The sequence below is a fragment of the Balaenoptera musculus genome, chromosome 12, assembly GCF_009873245.2.
Source record: "Balaenoptera musculus isolate JJ_BM4_2016_0621 chromosome 12, mBalMus1.pri.v3, whole genome shotgun sequence".
Taxonomy (NCBI): domain Eukaryota; kingdom Metazoa; phylum Chordata; class Mammalia; order Artiodactyla; family Balaenopteridae; genus Balaenoptera; species Balaenoptera musculus.
The window spans coordinates 15906325-15922544 of record NC_045796.1 but is presented as its reverse complement, the minus strand read 5'-3'; the positions used below and the strand labels follow the sequence as shown (position 1 = coordinate 15922544).

General features: G+C 37.9%; 1 protein-coding gene across 2 annotated transcripts in view; it reads left to right on the top strand.

Moving 5' to 3' along the window:
- Positions 1-16220, top strand: part of PLEKHG1 (pleckstrin homology and RhoGEF domain containing G1) — a 226225-nt gene that overhangs the window by 55003 nt on the left and 155002 nt on the right. For both annotated transcript variants that reach the window (XM_036871389.1, XM_036871390.1), the window contains one exon: positions 2474-2532. The gene's annotated coding sequence lies outside the window, so the exon portion shown is untranslated. The remainder of the gene's footprint in view (positions 1-2473; positions 2533-16220) is intronic.

Below are 16220 nucleotides of genomic sequence, written 5' to 3'. Positions count from 1 at the left end.
TGAGGTCCTCAAGTATTCACCTATAAATAAGCCTCTCTGATTATAAAAGCCTCTTACTGTTCTCATATTCCTATAATGGTACTTCACCTTCTACAGACCAAAAATATAAATTCATTAGTTTACCTCATATTGAGCTTCCTGGCTAGATGATGCTTTTTTTTTTCCTTTTCTAAAAAAGTACATTTATACTTCTCAACATTTCTCATGAGGAAACCATTGTCCTAAAGATTTCCTTAAATGTTTTCTATATAGGTTCTTTAAGCATAATTTTTCTGAATATGACCTGTTTTCAGACTGTCTTTTTTTTCATTTGTTTGTGACTGGCCTTTGCTACCACTGGACAAAAAGCATTGCTTTTTACGTATTTCAAATCATCTGATACCAGCCTTACTATTTCCAACAGGGTTATTTTTAGATATTTCTCTTGAGTTTTAGGTATTCAGCCTTGCACCTGCTGATGGTGGTATTTGGTCTGTTCATTTCCTTTCACTAATACTTTGTGAACATCCTTTTATTTTATTCCTGACTTTTTAGCAAAAATGTTGTCTGTTGGTTTTAGATCTTTTTAAAAATCATAGTAGGTGATCTTTCTATTTCTAGATTACTGAGAGGTTGTCAGGTATAAGTGTTGAGTTTATCACATGCTATTTTGTCATCTTTGGAAATATGAATACGTGTTAATCTGACCTATTGATACAGCGTAAGAGATTTATTTATATAATATTTATAGAATAAGCCCAGTTTATATTGTTGTGTCATTATTTTAATTTACTAGAAATCAAGAGTTCTGAGCACTTTATTTGATGTTCTTCCATCTTGTTTATCTAAGTCAAATAAGCCTCTTACTTTTTCCTTCTCTGTGTCTTATCAGGTTAGGTTATCTGATAAGCTTCACCAAACAAACTGAAGAGTCTCATTTGTTTTATATCCTGAAAGCTTTTTATACAGTTTGGGAATTGTCTAATCCTTGAAGTGAACCATATTTCTTAGCCTTTCAGCTTTTATATTTCTGGTTCAGTTTTAATAATTAAATACCACCTTAGAAAACTGTTTCCATTGAGATGTTCAAATTTATTCACAAGGATCTTTTTATATGGCATTCTCAAGTTTATCATCTCTTCCATATCTGTGATATGTTCTTCTAGTAATTCCAGTTTCATGTTGGATTTTAAGACTAGATTTGCCTGAAATCTGTCTATGAGACATTTCATTCTATAATGAACCAGTGACTCTTTTTTAAATATCGAAATCAAAAATTCCTGCTTTTTTTTCTGCCTTTCCTATATTACCTTTATTGCTGTTTTTGAACTTAAGTTTAAATATGCAGTTTATTGCTTTGTTCTCTCCAGTTTAAAAAAAAAACAAACAGTTACTAGTGTCACAAGTAAAACTGCATTTCTTACTCCCCACCCAAAATGAAATTAACTTGCTTTTACCATCTATCCCCACTCATTTCCCCGTTTTTCATAACATGATCCAGGATTTCAGACTTAGATGAGCTTAACTATTATAGTAATGTTTTTATTAGACATTTTTTCCAAAAATTTGGAAGTTTGCACTCTATTTGGACTGTTTTTAGAATAATTAACCTACTTTATTTCCCTATTTACTGCTTTTAACGCTTTACCAGCCGTGCTACTACATGACTACTTTTTCACTCTTTTTATTGGGATTCATCCCTCAGTCAACTGGAAATATTTTCAGTATACTTTTGTTCATGAAGATACCTATCTAATACATTTCTAGGCACATTTGTTTTTCCTATATAATGTCTGTGGTTCTTTCTTTTCAAAATTGTGACCAGAAAAAAAGCAACCCCAAATTTTACCACATCTAAGCATCACCCCCCATTAACTTCTACCTTCCCACCCAAGTACTTTGCAAAGATGGAAACTGAGAGGAATTATTGGCTACAGCCATAGAGAGGAGCTCAGGGATAGAGCGGCCATGGCCTTAGAAGGCAGTTCACATCCTGTGGAAGACTTGCGTTTCAGAGATAAGGATACGAGGGTTGAGACTGAGTGAAATCATCCATTCTCCTTCCGCTCCTTGGAGTTTCATCTCTCTTCCTGGTAGAGGAAATTCTTCTTGGCTCCTGGCAAGTCACTGAACTTAGTTTTAGCGCTATTGAAAGTTCAAGGTCTTTTTAGATTTTCTGAGTATTTCAAGGGAAAGGGAAAATCAAGATTGGACAGTAACTTTCTAACACCACACCCTATAAGTTGTTTTTTAAATTACTTGTTATGATTGTGCTATAGGTCTATTATAGACCAGTAGCATAGGTGACTTTTTCCTAGGTCCACTATAGAGCAGTCGCATAGGTCTATAATGACTTTTTCCTAGGAAAATTATGATCTTTTTGCATCCAGTCTTCCTTTTGCCCCTTAAAATTGGCCCAGATGTCTCATCCATGTTCCACTGAAATCATTCTGGAAAAGTAAAAAGCAATTTATATTTTGTGTTTCTGCTACAGGTGGAGACGGATGTTAGCAGTTGGTGGGTGAAGACACTGGAAAGGCCTCAACCATAAAAGTGAGCTGTTTTCATTTTTTTACCACTTGAGTATGAAACATGCTAAAAGATTAATAATTGTATTTAGGTTTGTTAGGTATTTTGTGTAAAGTACCCTCTATGAGCAAAATTTTTCTTGTTTTTTAACTATTTTGTAAGACAGAATAACAAATATTATAACCAAAGGGTGAAATACAAAAGAAAATTCATATTTCAAAGTACATGCATGAGGAATAAAAATGGAGTCAGGAAGAGTAAACCATAGTGTGCCCTAAATTGGAATCATTTCTTCCTGTTGGCCCTCTACTGTTAATGAGTCAGTCCCTTGGGTAATATTTTAAATGCTTTTCATTGGTGAGAAAAGTTCTTCCTGTTCTTTTTAAGTTCCTCTTTTTTCTTTAAGATTTAAAATCTCAAAGCAATTTTGTGGTGGTAGTACTTGAAAAACCACAATGAACAATAAGAGGGAAAGGAAGGAGGGAGATATACCCTTTTTTTAAGGTCTAGGCAATTATTTTATTCTGTTTCTCCTTTCCTAAGTCCTTTCATTTATCATACTCTGACCACATCACAAGCTATTTGGCAAGACTTGAAATGTTAAACTGACATTATTACTCAATTCCATATCAAATGCTTACTAGAATGAAAGGAATATGTGAAGAAACTCGGTCCTGGTAAGCACAGCATTATCCTTTTACTCATTTATACTTTCAATTCTACACCAGGTCTTTTTTTTTTAACCAAAACAGTAAAATAAAAATAACATTAAAGCATAAGTGCAACAAGGGGTTAGAGTCTGCCTTTTGCAAAATAATCATGCTTTATGGAATTATGAATATTTGATACACTGCATTCTTGTTGAGGTACTCAAAGTTATTACAAGACAAATGGTATTTTAATGGAGTAAAAGATGTCTTTGCTTGTGTTGGAGTTCAGAGTTCATCGGTATTTTGTTAACTTGGTAAAATAGTGGTTTTCTTACTGCAGATCTTCATTACTGGCAAGAAAGTCCTAGAAGTTCTTTTGTCTAATGTATGACTAGAATGCTGAGTAGCTTAAAAATCAAGAGTCTGAGGTCCAGAGCTGACTTACCCATTACACACAGTGCCTGGGGCCATGATACTTTAGTGGCCCACGAAAATGTTTTCATTTTAATGCTTTCCCCAAAATAAATAGAATAATAGTGAATATATAATAACAAACCCAGCCTGGATTATATTTTTCTTTACACCACTGCAGTCATAAAATATAATTTTAATATTCCTTTTTATGGAGGAAGGGGCCAAATGCCTCAGAGCCCAAGAAAATCATCATGTGCCCCTACCTGGATCGCAAGTCAGGCACACTCTATAATATGTGACTGATTCAGTCATTTGTACGCTTTTTTTTTTTCTTTTTTTGAAGTGGAATAATCATTTCTTTTTCAGAAATGATTCCTTCTCTGGAAATGAGTTATAGGACTTTTCTGCTCATCAGAGAGATACATGGTTTGTCTCCAGAGAAAGAAATGACATCTTGTTAGGTTAGATAGCTGTGGTCATTCATGATGTTTTCTTAGAATAAAATAAATATTTTCTCTCCCCTGAGAGACCCCTGATATTCTGTTTGCTTTGTAATATGATATGCAAAATAAGGGAAGGGGAAGCGGGACTAGCTCAGGATTCTTTGGTCCCATTTTGGACAAGCATTTTTGCCTGAAGAGTGTGTGTCCCATGAGAACAGTGGCGACCCCCGCTCCTCGCTGCTGTGGGCATGTAGACTTTAGCTCTTGGATCTTCCGTGGTTGCTGATCTGTGGTACTGAGTACATGACATTTTCAATTACCGTGACCGATCCGGTTTTGTTTGTTTCTGAAGCCATGATCTAGTGTTGGAGAAAATAGCTTTGTCAGTCTTCAATTGCAGTGACCAGATAAGAATATCTTCTAAAAGTCACTTGTTCATTTAAAGTAAGTGTGTTGAATGTCTGATGAACTTCTTTTTCAGAATTGGTACCCACTCAAAACATAAACTCCCTCAGAGCCAGGTCTTTGCTGTTTTGCTTGTTGCTATATACCCTAGAAAAGCCAGACATAAGGGAAGCTCAAATGTTTTGTGAAATGAATGAGCTAATTTCCTCTTTAGAAAAGTCATGTTTCCCCCTCCCGAGAACTAGGGCTCCAGGCCTCTGGTTTGAGGTAACAACGGTGGAGATCGGATACTGGAAGGGCCACATGTCCAGTGCCTGGAGGGGGGGTGACCCTGCAGTGCTCAGCCTCCATCTCGAGACTCAGTTTTACCCTTTCACAAAAATAGTTGGGTTAGAAGGAGCTTTTTTTACTTTTCTAGAACTTTTTTATTTTCGGCCGTGCCGTGTGGCTTACTGGATCTTAGTGCCCCGACCAGGATCAAACCCATGCCCCCTGCAGTGGAAGCTCGGAGTCCTAACCACTGGACTGCCAGGGAATTCCCTTCTAGAACTTCTTAAAACAACAACAGAAAAGGTATTCTGATGGCCTTCTCCACCTTGGTGCCCCCCTAGACTCCCCTCACCCCATGCTGGTCTCAGGCTGGTCCAGGCCACCCCACACTCCCTCTTCCTAGCCCTCCAAAAGGAAAAAGTACCCCTGTATTTCTAAAACAATTGTTTATTTTAAATGTAAATACATATATTTAAATTGATTACCCCCTGCCCCCTGCCAAAAAAATCATGTTATACTTCTGAAGTGTTCTGAAATTGTTTGGGGTATGTAAGTGAACTGCAAAACTTCTAGTTCTCAGACTAGCAAATATCTGGGCATGTACACAAAAATGTATATGGTACATCAGTATAAAATAATAATCTACCAGTTTGTTACCCACAAACTATAGATAAGAACTGTTCTCTCCAGGGTAGCAGGGCAATAGATGCCATTGGGTACCAGTTGATCAAATTAAGCTAGGAAAACAAGAGAATTCTAGAGAGAAGCGCTGCTCTCTCCAGCTATTGAAGACATAGTATGGAGGTGTAAACAGAAGGAATCAACTGACCTGAATTAGTAGTATTTGGTTAGGTGGTCCTGATTTATAGAAAATTTTGAAAAATCAGAGGAGTATAGGCCTATTTTTCACAGTTTTTGACCCCAAAGGAATTAGAATGCATTATTTTCTCTTGGTATGATGTGTGTGTTATTCAGCTTCAAGACTACATCTTTGATGAAAACTATTACATATAGAATGTATAAACAACAAGGTCCTGCTGTTGAGCACAGGGAACTATATTCAATATCCTGAGATAAACCATAATGGAAAAGAATGTGAAAAAGCATGTATATATATATAAATAACTGAATCACTTTGCTGTACAGCAGAAATTAACACAACATTGTAAATCAACTATACATTAATAAAATAATTTTTTTAAAGACTACATCTTTGAAATACCACCAAAAAATATGTGTGTACCCATACTCATATAAACATATTTTTTTCCTGAATAAACTTGCCCATACATTTTATTCTTGGTGCCTTTTTGTCCAGGGTTTCACCTGCCCCGGTTCTTTGAGGAAAGTGTATCAGGGGTGGAGTTTAGGAGCACACAGCCTAGAGCTTCCCGAGTATCTGAGAGATGCCAATTAAATGTTCCAAGGTACACACCAGGCACTGGAGTGCTCGGGGCATCCTTTACAGTTCTTGCTAGCATTTTCTGAACCCTACCATGTGGTCATGCTCTTCTCTGGAGGGAATAAACATCACTCTAGCGTCTTCCATCCCTAGCTGAGGACTCTCACGGCCCTTTCATGAGCAATTGCAGGAGGCCCACATGCTCTGTGGTACCTCGAAAGTCTTGAAGCTGAAGGCTTTGTGGGGTTGCAATACTGTGGCTTATTACCCTTAAGACTTACAAACAATGCAGTGAAGGATGCTCAGTGAGGAATCAGCACTGCACAGCCCTTTTCATATCCTGTAAGTGACCTTGCCACTGTGTTCCAGGAATTGTTTTACTTAAGGCTGATAGATTTATTGGAAGGCAGCTAATAGAAGAATTATCGGTGGCTACAGCATAAATGATTGACATTGTGAATAAATAACTAATTATATTGCTCTAGACATTGCTAATAATATACCCATCTGGTGCAGTTCTTGGCACTGAGCTAGAGGACAGGGACTTAATGCAGTGGGATCTTTAAAAAGTCATTGAGATGCTTTCCATCAGGTTTCTTCCATTGCAGAATCCCTTGATTATCTCTTAACATGGAGGTGTCATGAAAATTATTTTTAAAGGGTAATCGAAAATTAAAAGTGTTATAATAACTAAATATAGTGGTTACAAAAATATAGCACAGGGCTTCCCTGGTGGTGCAGTGGTTGAGAATCTGCCTGCCAATGCAGGGGACACGGGTTCGAGCCCTGGTCTGGGAAGATCCCACATGCCGCGGAGCAACTAGGCCCGTGAGCCACAACTACTGAGCCTGCGCGTCTGGAGCCTGTGCTCCGCAACAAGAGAGGCCATGGTAGTGAGAGGCCCGCACACCGCGATGAAGAGTGGCCCCCGCTTGCCACAACTAGAGAAAGCCCTCGCACAGAAACGAAGACCCAACACAGCCAAAAATAAATAAATTAATTAATTAATAATTTTAAAAAATAAAATAAAATATAGCACAAAATTACGCGTTCAGAAAGACGTACAGATTTGGCTTTCTGAGTATGGGCACCTCTCCTCTATTAAAAAATATCCCCTTTTAAAGAGTTCTGGAGATGGGTTGCATAACAGTGTGAAGGTACTTAACACTACGGAACTGTACGCCTAAAAATGGTTAAGATGATAAATTTTATATGTATTTTACCACAATTAAAATTGAAAAAAAATTTTTTAATATCTTCTGGAAGTTTGCATACCTTAAGCTGGTATAGGGACTAGACACCCTTTGGTGGGGAGGAGGGGTGAAGGAGGAAGACTTCTTCATTGTAGATCCTTCATTATATCTGGGAAAGGTATGAGGGGAAGTCCCCAACCATTTTTGAGAGAAAAAGGACATAAGTTTAAAAAAAAAAAAAAGGTACTTGTTTTCTCATGAAGGGATGACCTTTGGAATAAGGAACTAGTTCCCGTTCCTGGCATTGAGCATAAGAGGATTCTCAGGACAGTATGTTCTCAATTTTGTGGAATTATGGTAATAGGTTTCTGTCAAAAACAAGGACGGGGAGTGGGGCTTCATGGTCAAATAAGTTTGGGATTTAAGCAAGGTTAATGATTACTTTTTCTGCAGAGCCTTTACTATGCTGCCCTGAATGGTAGTCTTCAACAAGGAGGTGTTACAGGCAAGGTTCCCAGACTTATTGAAATGGAATTCCTCCTCCCTCCCCAAAGCCCTCTTCCCCACCTGCTAGTTTTTTGACCTATTACTGTGTTGTTCTGTGGAAGATGGCTTGGTAAATGCCGATTTAGTATGGAAAGAGGAAGTGACCAGCACAAACACAGAAATGGGTTATGCGAAGAAATATAGACGAATTGAAGCCATAATTGTGACGTGTCTCGGTAGGAGGAGTCAAAGAGGACATTTGGAGGATAAAACTCTATACAGTGACTCCAAGAGCTCCATCTGGATAACCAGTAATGGAACCAGCCCTGAGTTTGATGGTGAGGGAGTCCCTCCCGTTTTGCTCTCCCCTCAGACTGACCTGTATGTTCCGTGCATACAGCTTGTGAAGCATCTTGAAGCATTCAGCTAAGCCACTGGCAAAGGGATCAGGGATCAGCAAAGGGTGACATTCAGTGTTCTGAAATTCTACTGTGGAAGAAAGTTTCCTTAAACCTTTTGCTATTAAACCACCTCCAACTTAATAACATTTCACAGATTCCGAGGGACTCCTTATTGGAAGAGAGGTAGCATAAAATTATTTAGCATAGGTTGTTATTGATACATCATTAAAAGTGATCTGTTTCAGGATGATCATTTTATAAATGAATGTCTACTTTGTGTAAAGCACTAAGTATTGTGAGGGATGCAAAGGCAAGAAGACAAGGCTTCTGTCCTTGGAAAGGCTGTAAAGTAGGTCAGAGAAGGTAAAACACATCTAACAAACAAGTAACCTTTCTGTGAAGCAGTATGTGATTAAAAAAAAAAAGTGGTAACAGAAATTTAGAGTACCAAAGGACCTAGAAATGTGATCCAAAGAGATGTACTTCCCATATAAATTATTCACTTGTGAATGTCCCATGGCTCTGAAAATAATGCTTATTTTCTGTTGGGTACAAAGTTATCAATTAAATCAAAATCATTTAACTGTTATTCAAATCATCAAATCCTTACTTAACTTTTTCTCTATTTGACCTGTCATTTTCTGAGGGAGCTGTTTTGGAACTTAATTGTGTTGAGTGGATTGTTAATTTTTTCTATCAGTTTTTCCTTTGTATGTTTCAAAGCTGTACTTTAGATACACAGAGGTTAATAAGTTATTCACTTGTTATGTAGCTAGGTGCAAGATAATTGTTGTGTTTTGGAAACCAGATAGAATATCCAATTCCCATGAAGTATGGGCTCACAGAGGATTTTTGAAGGTCTCATGTTTTTAACATCTGCCACTGATGATGAACCTTGCATAGACCTTCCCAGGGACTTGCAAAGGGACCATCTAATAGGCATGGAAAGGCCGTCACTTAAATGTCAGAAGAACCAGATGAGTCCAGTGGTGCCAGATCTGCTTTTGGCAGCTGTAGATAATGAATCTAGTGTCTGGAACAGACAGTGAGTTGTAATATTTGAGAAACTTGTAGAAGCACTGGACCAGATTCACCAAGCTTAGGAAGTCCGTACAACAGAATTTTCCACCATGGCTTTAGGTAAGCAAGGCCTGTATTCATGTTGACTGAATAAAGCTGACATCCCCTCCGCCTCTGTCTTGGCCCCTTGCTTCCTGTCTCATTTCAGATCCCAACTATTGCTGTGTCAGCTGCATTTTCCAAGGTATGCATAATTTTAAAATCTGTGTTTTATTGCCTTACACCATCATGACTTTACTATGCCATAAGGAAAGCCTGTTCTGGAGGCAGATTACATTTGTGATAAAGACTTTCTAGAGTTAAGTCAGGTATTAAAGCAATCATTGTGTTTTAAAATTGAAGACGCGGAGTTTGCAATTGATCTTAAGAGTCCTGTATTAAGTAGAGTATTTTCTTTTAATATTCTTTGTCTTAAAAAAATGTGGGACTGATTTCTTAAAATGTTGTAACTTCATATATATTCCTTTGATTTCTAAAGCATAGTCATTCAAAGAAAAACAGAGTTTAGCAATTTCACAAGTCCTCATAAATGGAATATTATAGCAACCAGGCTCTTAGGCAAACGATCACCAAATCCTTTTTTTTTCTGGTCTCCCTTTTGTTTCTAAGCCCTCCGTCTCATTTCTAACTCTTTTCTGAGTGTTTTCAATTGGGGATCTCCCAGTCACCTCTAAGGCCACTTATTCCTAAAACTACCTTTTAACTCCTATTTGAGGAAAATGAAGATATTTTTGTGCAGGATTATCATTTCAGGTGCACGTTTGACATCTCTCTCCCTTCCTCCCCCCCCCCACCGCCTCCACCCCTGATATCTAATTTGTCACTAGATCTCCCTAAATTTACCTCCGCATCTCTCTCAGCCCTTCTTTTCCATTTCCACAGACTTCATAGAAGGGAAAAGTGAATATCTGAATGTTTGCCACACGCCACACACTATATACTTTTTCTTATTTCATCCTTTTAGCTTCGTAAGGTTAGGAGACTGAAATTCTCAGAAATTTAAGTCATTGCCCAAAGTCTTACAACCAGTAGTTTTAAGAAACAGGATGAGTTATAAATACCCAAGTACAACTCCAAGTCCAAGTGCACCATCTTCTTTGCTGCCCTGGAATGTGGGATACCGCCTGCAGCTCAGCCATGCCACGTACCTCCGTGGTACCACATCGGGGCAGAAGAACCAGATTCTCTTTCTCTCTGGTTTTTCCAAATTCGTGAGCCTCCAGTTCATGCCGTCCACCAGCCTGGTCCACCCACAGGGCTGGGTTAATCATGTCAGGTGTCTAGTCTAAAATTCACAGGGATACGTTGTTGCTTGCTCCATAAGCTCTGACCTATTTTTGCTTTTCATCTTGAAGTCAACTGTTCTAGAAAAGTCTATTTTTTGCCACCCAGAACTGTCTCTGCTCCTTGGAGTTGTCATGAGGGAAACACCATGGGTTCTGGAGTCAGTTGGACCTGGGCTGCTCATCTCCTTCCTGGGAGGCCTCAGGCACGTTTTTTGCCATCCTCAGCTATAAAAATCATGACGATAAACTCACTACAGTCTAGCTGTGGGTCCAGAGAGTGCATGCACGATGCCAGCTGTGGTGAGAGCCTGGCAGCCTCTCAAATGGAGCTGGAGGGTAGTCGCAGTAATACTATTATCGAGACCTTATCTATCCTCTTAAACTCAGTTCAGATTCCTCCTCCTTCATAAATGACTCCAGCCTGATTCTGTCTGCTTCCTCGTATATAAGTTAGCTTCAGAACAATTCATTTAGCAATTTTAATTATGTGGTGCCTCTTGACACTGCTTTGTGGTCTTAAAAATCCTTCTTGAGTGTTGTTAATTCCTGCTCTAATGGACTAAAGCAGTTCAAAGGCAGGACTAGGTCTTATGCATATGATCTATAGCCTGATGCCTGATATGTAACTAACTATTCACAAACTCTTTTGATTCAAAATTAAGAAGGTTCACATATATTCAGATGAAATCAATAGCCTGCGTGTTGGTTTTAAGTACAGAGGGTTCCCAGGTAAATGCCTTCATGTAGCATGATTAGCCCAAGTTTCTTTGTTCGTAGTTCTGAATGTGAAGAATATTGCAGAGTAAACTTTGAAACTCCAAGAAATCTTACTATCCAGTATTTCTCACAAAACTGCCTTTTAAGCCCTGGGCAATCTTAAAACATGGCTGTATATACACTCATGTTTTATTTTCTTGGAGTACCTCCAAGATAGGAAATATTCTAATTGTCTTCATAACTATTATTTTCTAGGCCTAAATTTTTTTCTTGGGCAGATTTTCATTTTTCTTCTTTGCCTCTTTAGTCCAGGTAACTTTTTCTCCCCTCCCCTCCTGGCCAGGTTTTCCGCTGGGACAGTCTGGTGGGGAGGATGTTATTATAAAAAATAAGCCTGAGGAAGAGTCAGAGAAGAGATCGTTTAGCGATAAAAATGTGGTGGCACTTTTAAACTGAAGGGACCGTTTTGTTCATGATGGATCTTCTATTTTTATTTTATTATTATTTTTTTAATTTAAAAAATCTCTTTATTTGAAAGACACAGAAGAAAATAAACAAGATAATTCACAGGCTGGGAGAAAATATAATATACATATATGATAAAGATATATAAAGAACTCTAAAAACGCAATAACAAAACATCATTAAAAATTAATAAAAGATTTGAACAGATACTTCACTAAAAATGAGATACAGTTGGCAAATAAGCAAATGAAAGATGATCAACATCATCATTTATTAGGGAAATTCTTATTAAAATCACAATTAGATCCCAGTTATTTGAATGCTGGTGTGAATACAGGGCATCGTACACTGCTGGTGAAAATGCAAAATGGTTCAGCCATTTTAGAAAACACATTAGTAATTTCTTATTAAGTTTAATATAAACTACCATACAACTCATCAATCTCTCAGATATTTTCTCAAGTGAAATGAAGATATAAATCCATACAAAAACCTGTATGTGGATGTTTAGAGTAGATATATTTATTAACAATTGCCAAAAAAGTGGAAAAAACAAAAGAAAACAAATATTCATCAGCTGATGAATGGATAAACAAACTATGCTACATTTACTCAATGGAACACCACTCAGCAATAGAAAGCAACAAAATACAGGTATTATTGGCAACATACATGAATCTCAAAGGCACTAGACTAAGTAAAAGAAGCCAGATTCATATACAGACTACATATTGTATGATTATATTTATATTACATTCTCACAAAGGCAAAACTACAGGGATAGAGAACAGCATTACCAGGGGATGGGGCTAAGGATAGGGAATTGACTATGAAAGGGAACATGGGAACTCTTTGGTGTGATGGGAAAATTCTATATCTTGATAACTTGATAGTAAAGGAGATTACAAAATTGTATGCCTTGTCAAAATTCACAGAAATGCACAGCTAAAATGGTGGATTTTATTGTATACAAATTGTATTTAAATAAAATTGGCTAAAAAGTAATCTGTGAGTGGAGTGAGATTGAGTGGGGAAAGTTATGAAACAAGATTGGCCATCAGTTGATCATTGTGGAAGGTAGATGAAAGGATGCATTATTATTCTGCTCTGTCTACATTTATATGTTTATATATATAGTATTTTTTAATAAAATCTGCAAATACAGTTTAGTCTTAAGGAACTGTTTTTTAAATTAATGATAAAAATAACAGGGAAGTACAGTACAAGTCAATTTACTGAAAATAGTTAATGACAAATAAAGAATTACCATTAAGAATTATAGGTAGATATAAGTTGTAATGATGGGTCTTTTAGCTTTATTTAATCACCCCATATTCAGAGCCAGTTTTTAAAACTCCATACTTTATCATTTTAACTGGAGGTTTGCGGACCCTCTCTTTCAACAATATAAGTATTGGCGAAATAATCATTTGAAACACGTTGTAGCCAAGTTTCACCTGCCAAGGTGTGTGTTCCATCCTAAATTCACATTAAATGCATTTGCAAAGTCTATTTCTAACAAAATGCAGATTGCTAATTTTGGCAATATTTTGCCTATATGGAAAAGTTAGTTGTTAAAATATTTACTTAAGAAAAAAAAGTCTCCTTGGTCTGCAGGCTTAAAGTTGTGAAATTGAACTGCGCGAGAGCCTTTGGAAGAACCCTTCCCAGGAGAATGGTCTTCTTCCTTCTTGGGGTCAAGGTGATGGGGTGAAGGGTTGGGAACCACATCCCCCAGCTGTGGAACACCCGGCTCGGTGCATTAATTCTCTGCTCTGTGCCCTCCTCTCCCTTGTCCGTCCAGGAGGCAATAGATAAAACCCCAGAAGGTGTAGAGGCGCCGGCTGACTCAGCACGCACCACCACTGGGATCTGGGAAGAACTCTCTCTTAGCAAAAGGAACTTTCCAAAGAAAAATTTCAAAACTTCAAAAGTTTTCAAGAATATTTGAGCATTCAAGACTAAGATTCTGTAGGGAAAGACTGGGACCTAATAAGGGTTCCGTCAGTAAAACCATGTGTATACACAGCATATGTTACATGCAGGCAATCTTCAATTTAAGCCAGGGTTGTTTTCCACAAGCTCATTTGAAAAATATTTTGGAGTGTATTTTTCCTCATTAGATATAAAGCTATGTGTGGGAAGTCCTCTGGCAAACAGAGCCTGTTTAACCCATATTGTACCTGGAGAGCAGTTCAGGCCATTTTGGTGGCCGGTTGCCAATACTAATGTTCTTCCCCACTGTTCATATAAACAATTGCAATTCCAATATTTGTAGAACTTCTCACAACTAGAAAATGTGGCATAAACATTTTTATGAGGCCATGTGTCTTGATATCAGAGTTTAGAGAAACACATATTAGCTATAAAACTATAAGTCATACAGACGTGAGTAATCATGTATAAGAATGATTCAGGAGAGCTTCGTCAACATATCAAAGCAATAATAGAAGCACATTACAATTATATAGCACTTTCAAGTTTGATATATTTATAATTTATGCCAGTTTGAATTTTGAAACTCTAATACCCAGGCATTCTTATTTACTTTGTGCAAGAGTTTAGGGGGAATGCTTTGAAATGAATAGTAAGATGGGGCCTGGTATCCTGAGGGGAGAATGAGGAGACTGTAAGAATGATGCCCTGTGTGGACCTCTTAGGGAGAGGAGGGAGGAATAAGTAATTCAGAAGAGTGAGCCAGGGACTTCCCTGGCGGTCCAGTGGTTAAGGCTCCACGCTTCCATTGCAGGGGGCGCAGGTTCAATCCCTGGTCAGGGAACTAAGGTCTTGCGTGTCGCAGGGTGCAGCCAAAAAAAAAAAAAAAGAAGATGATGAAGAAGAGTGGGCTGTAGGAAGGAGGAACATGCAGATCATGATAGCCCTCCTCCCTCATAAATCCCAAAGTGAGAATTGGCTGGTTATGGTAATAGTAAGTTGATGGAGAGAAGAAGGGGGAGGGTAAGGAAATCCTTGCCTTTCAAGTCGCCATCTTCCCAGTTGGGGTTACCCCCTGTTCTCTGAGACATATTCTTCCATAAAAACACTGATAACCTATGGTTAGATCCCACATTTGAGAATCATTATGGGTTAAAAAGCTTTAGAGGCAAAGCAGCTGGGAACCTTCTATACCAATAGAACCTGGAACACATTTTCCTGTAGAAATAAACAACCATTTACCAGGAGTCTTTTGGAATGTGCTCCATTTTTAAATTGGTTCTGCCTCTATGTGTAGAGTTGAGTGAGCCTGAGAAGCAAATAGTAAAACGCTGGATTCTCATGGGGGATGTAGAGCTTTTTGCCTTTGGAACTCAATGAACTGTTGTACCTCTTTGTACATCTAGAGACCAGTCTCAACTGTGTGTTTCTTAGACACAAAATAAAATTTCTAAGTTTTCCACATTTATGATTTTTATGAACATGAGCTTTCCTATCTGAGAAACTTTAAACACTTAATGAAAATAAGTATAATGCTCATGGGGTCACTTTAGAATACAAAAAACAGATGGTAAGAGGTTCGTTGACATGACCGGCTGACCTGCTGTGAGATATTGAACACTTAAATTTATTTTTCTTCCTCCATGATCCTTCTTCTGAATATCTTGAAAGACATCCAAGAAAACTTTTTCTTCTAATTATTTCCAACTACTTCTTGGAAGTTCATTCGGACTTACAATTAAACAAATCATCTATGCTTTGGGAGCACCAATTTAAACATCAAATGTTTGTATTTATATATAGAAAGAAGGTTAATTATCTCTCCCCACCACCAGGTTTTAGCCTGAAAGGCAAATTATTTAGTTTTGCTCCCTCTTGTATACTGAGCAGTTGCTCAGTAAATGGGTTAAATAATACGGTATCTTGATTCAGGAGAATGTGGTTCCCAAATGAACCATTTAGAGAAAATAGGATGTGATTGTGAGTAGAAGGGACAAGGAGGTGGATGCCTCAGCAAAACAAGTTGTTGTGAAGGGAGAAGTGGGAAGTAGATGCTGGGTAAGCAACCAAAAATGCCCATGAAATTGGGGCAATTATACTTAATTGTTGCAGTTTTATTTCTAAATAAAACATAGTTCTGAGTATAATCTTTCCATCCCTGGCTCTTATCCCTACATACTATTGCAGACTGTACTTCTACAAAGTTCCTCAAGTTATTTCTTGGCACCTTGGAGGGAGGGGGAACACATCTCATATTATGAACAGCTGTGGTCTTGTCTTCATCTTCTGATCTAAGTTGCTGAGCTCTCCATGACTGGAAGTACCTGAAATCCAGCCAACACTGCCATCCAGAATTACTCACGCACAGAACCCACCCGAGGCCAATTGGTGCTTTGTTCTTTGGAGCATGTGGCAGAGTCATAGTATATTCTGTGCAGAATTGGGGCAGATGCTTCTAAATACCTGACGGAGTTTTAAGTGAAAATTACTCTGTTAAAAAATACTTTCTGCTCTCTATTCCTCTATCTTTAGAACTCAGACATAAACTATAGATACAGGGCCTGA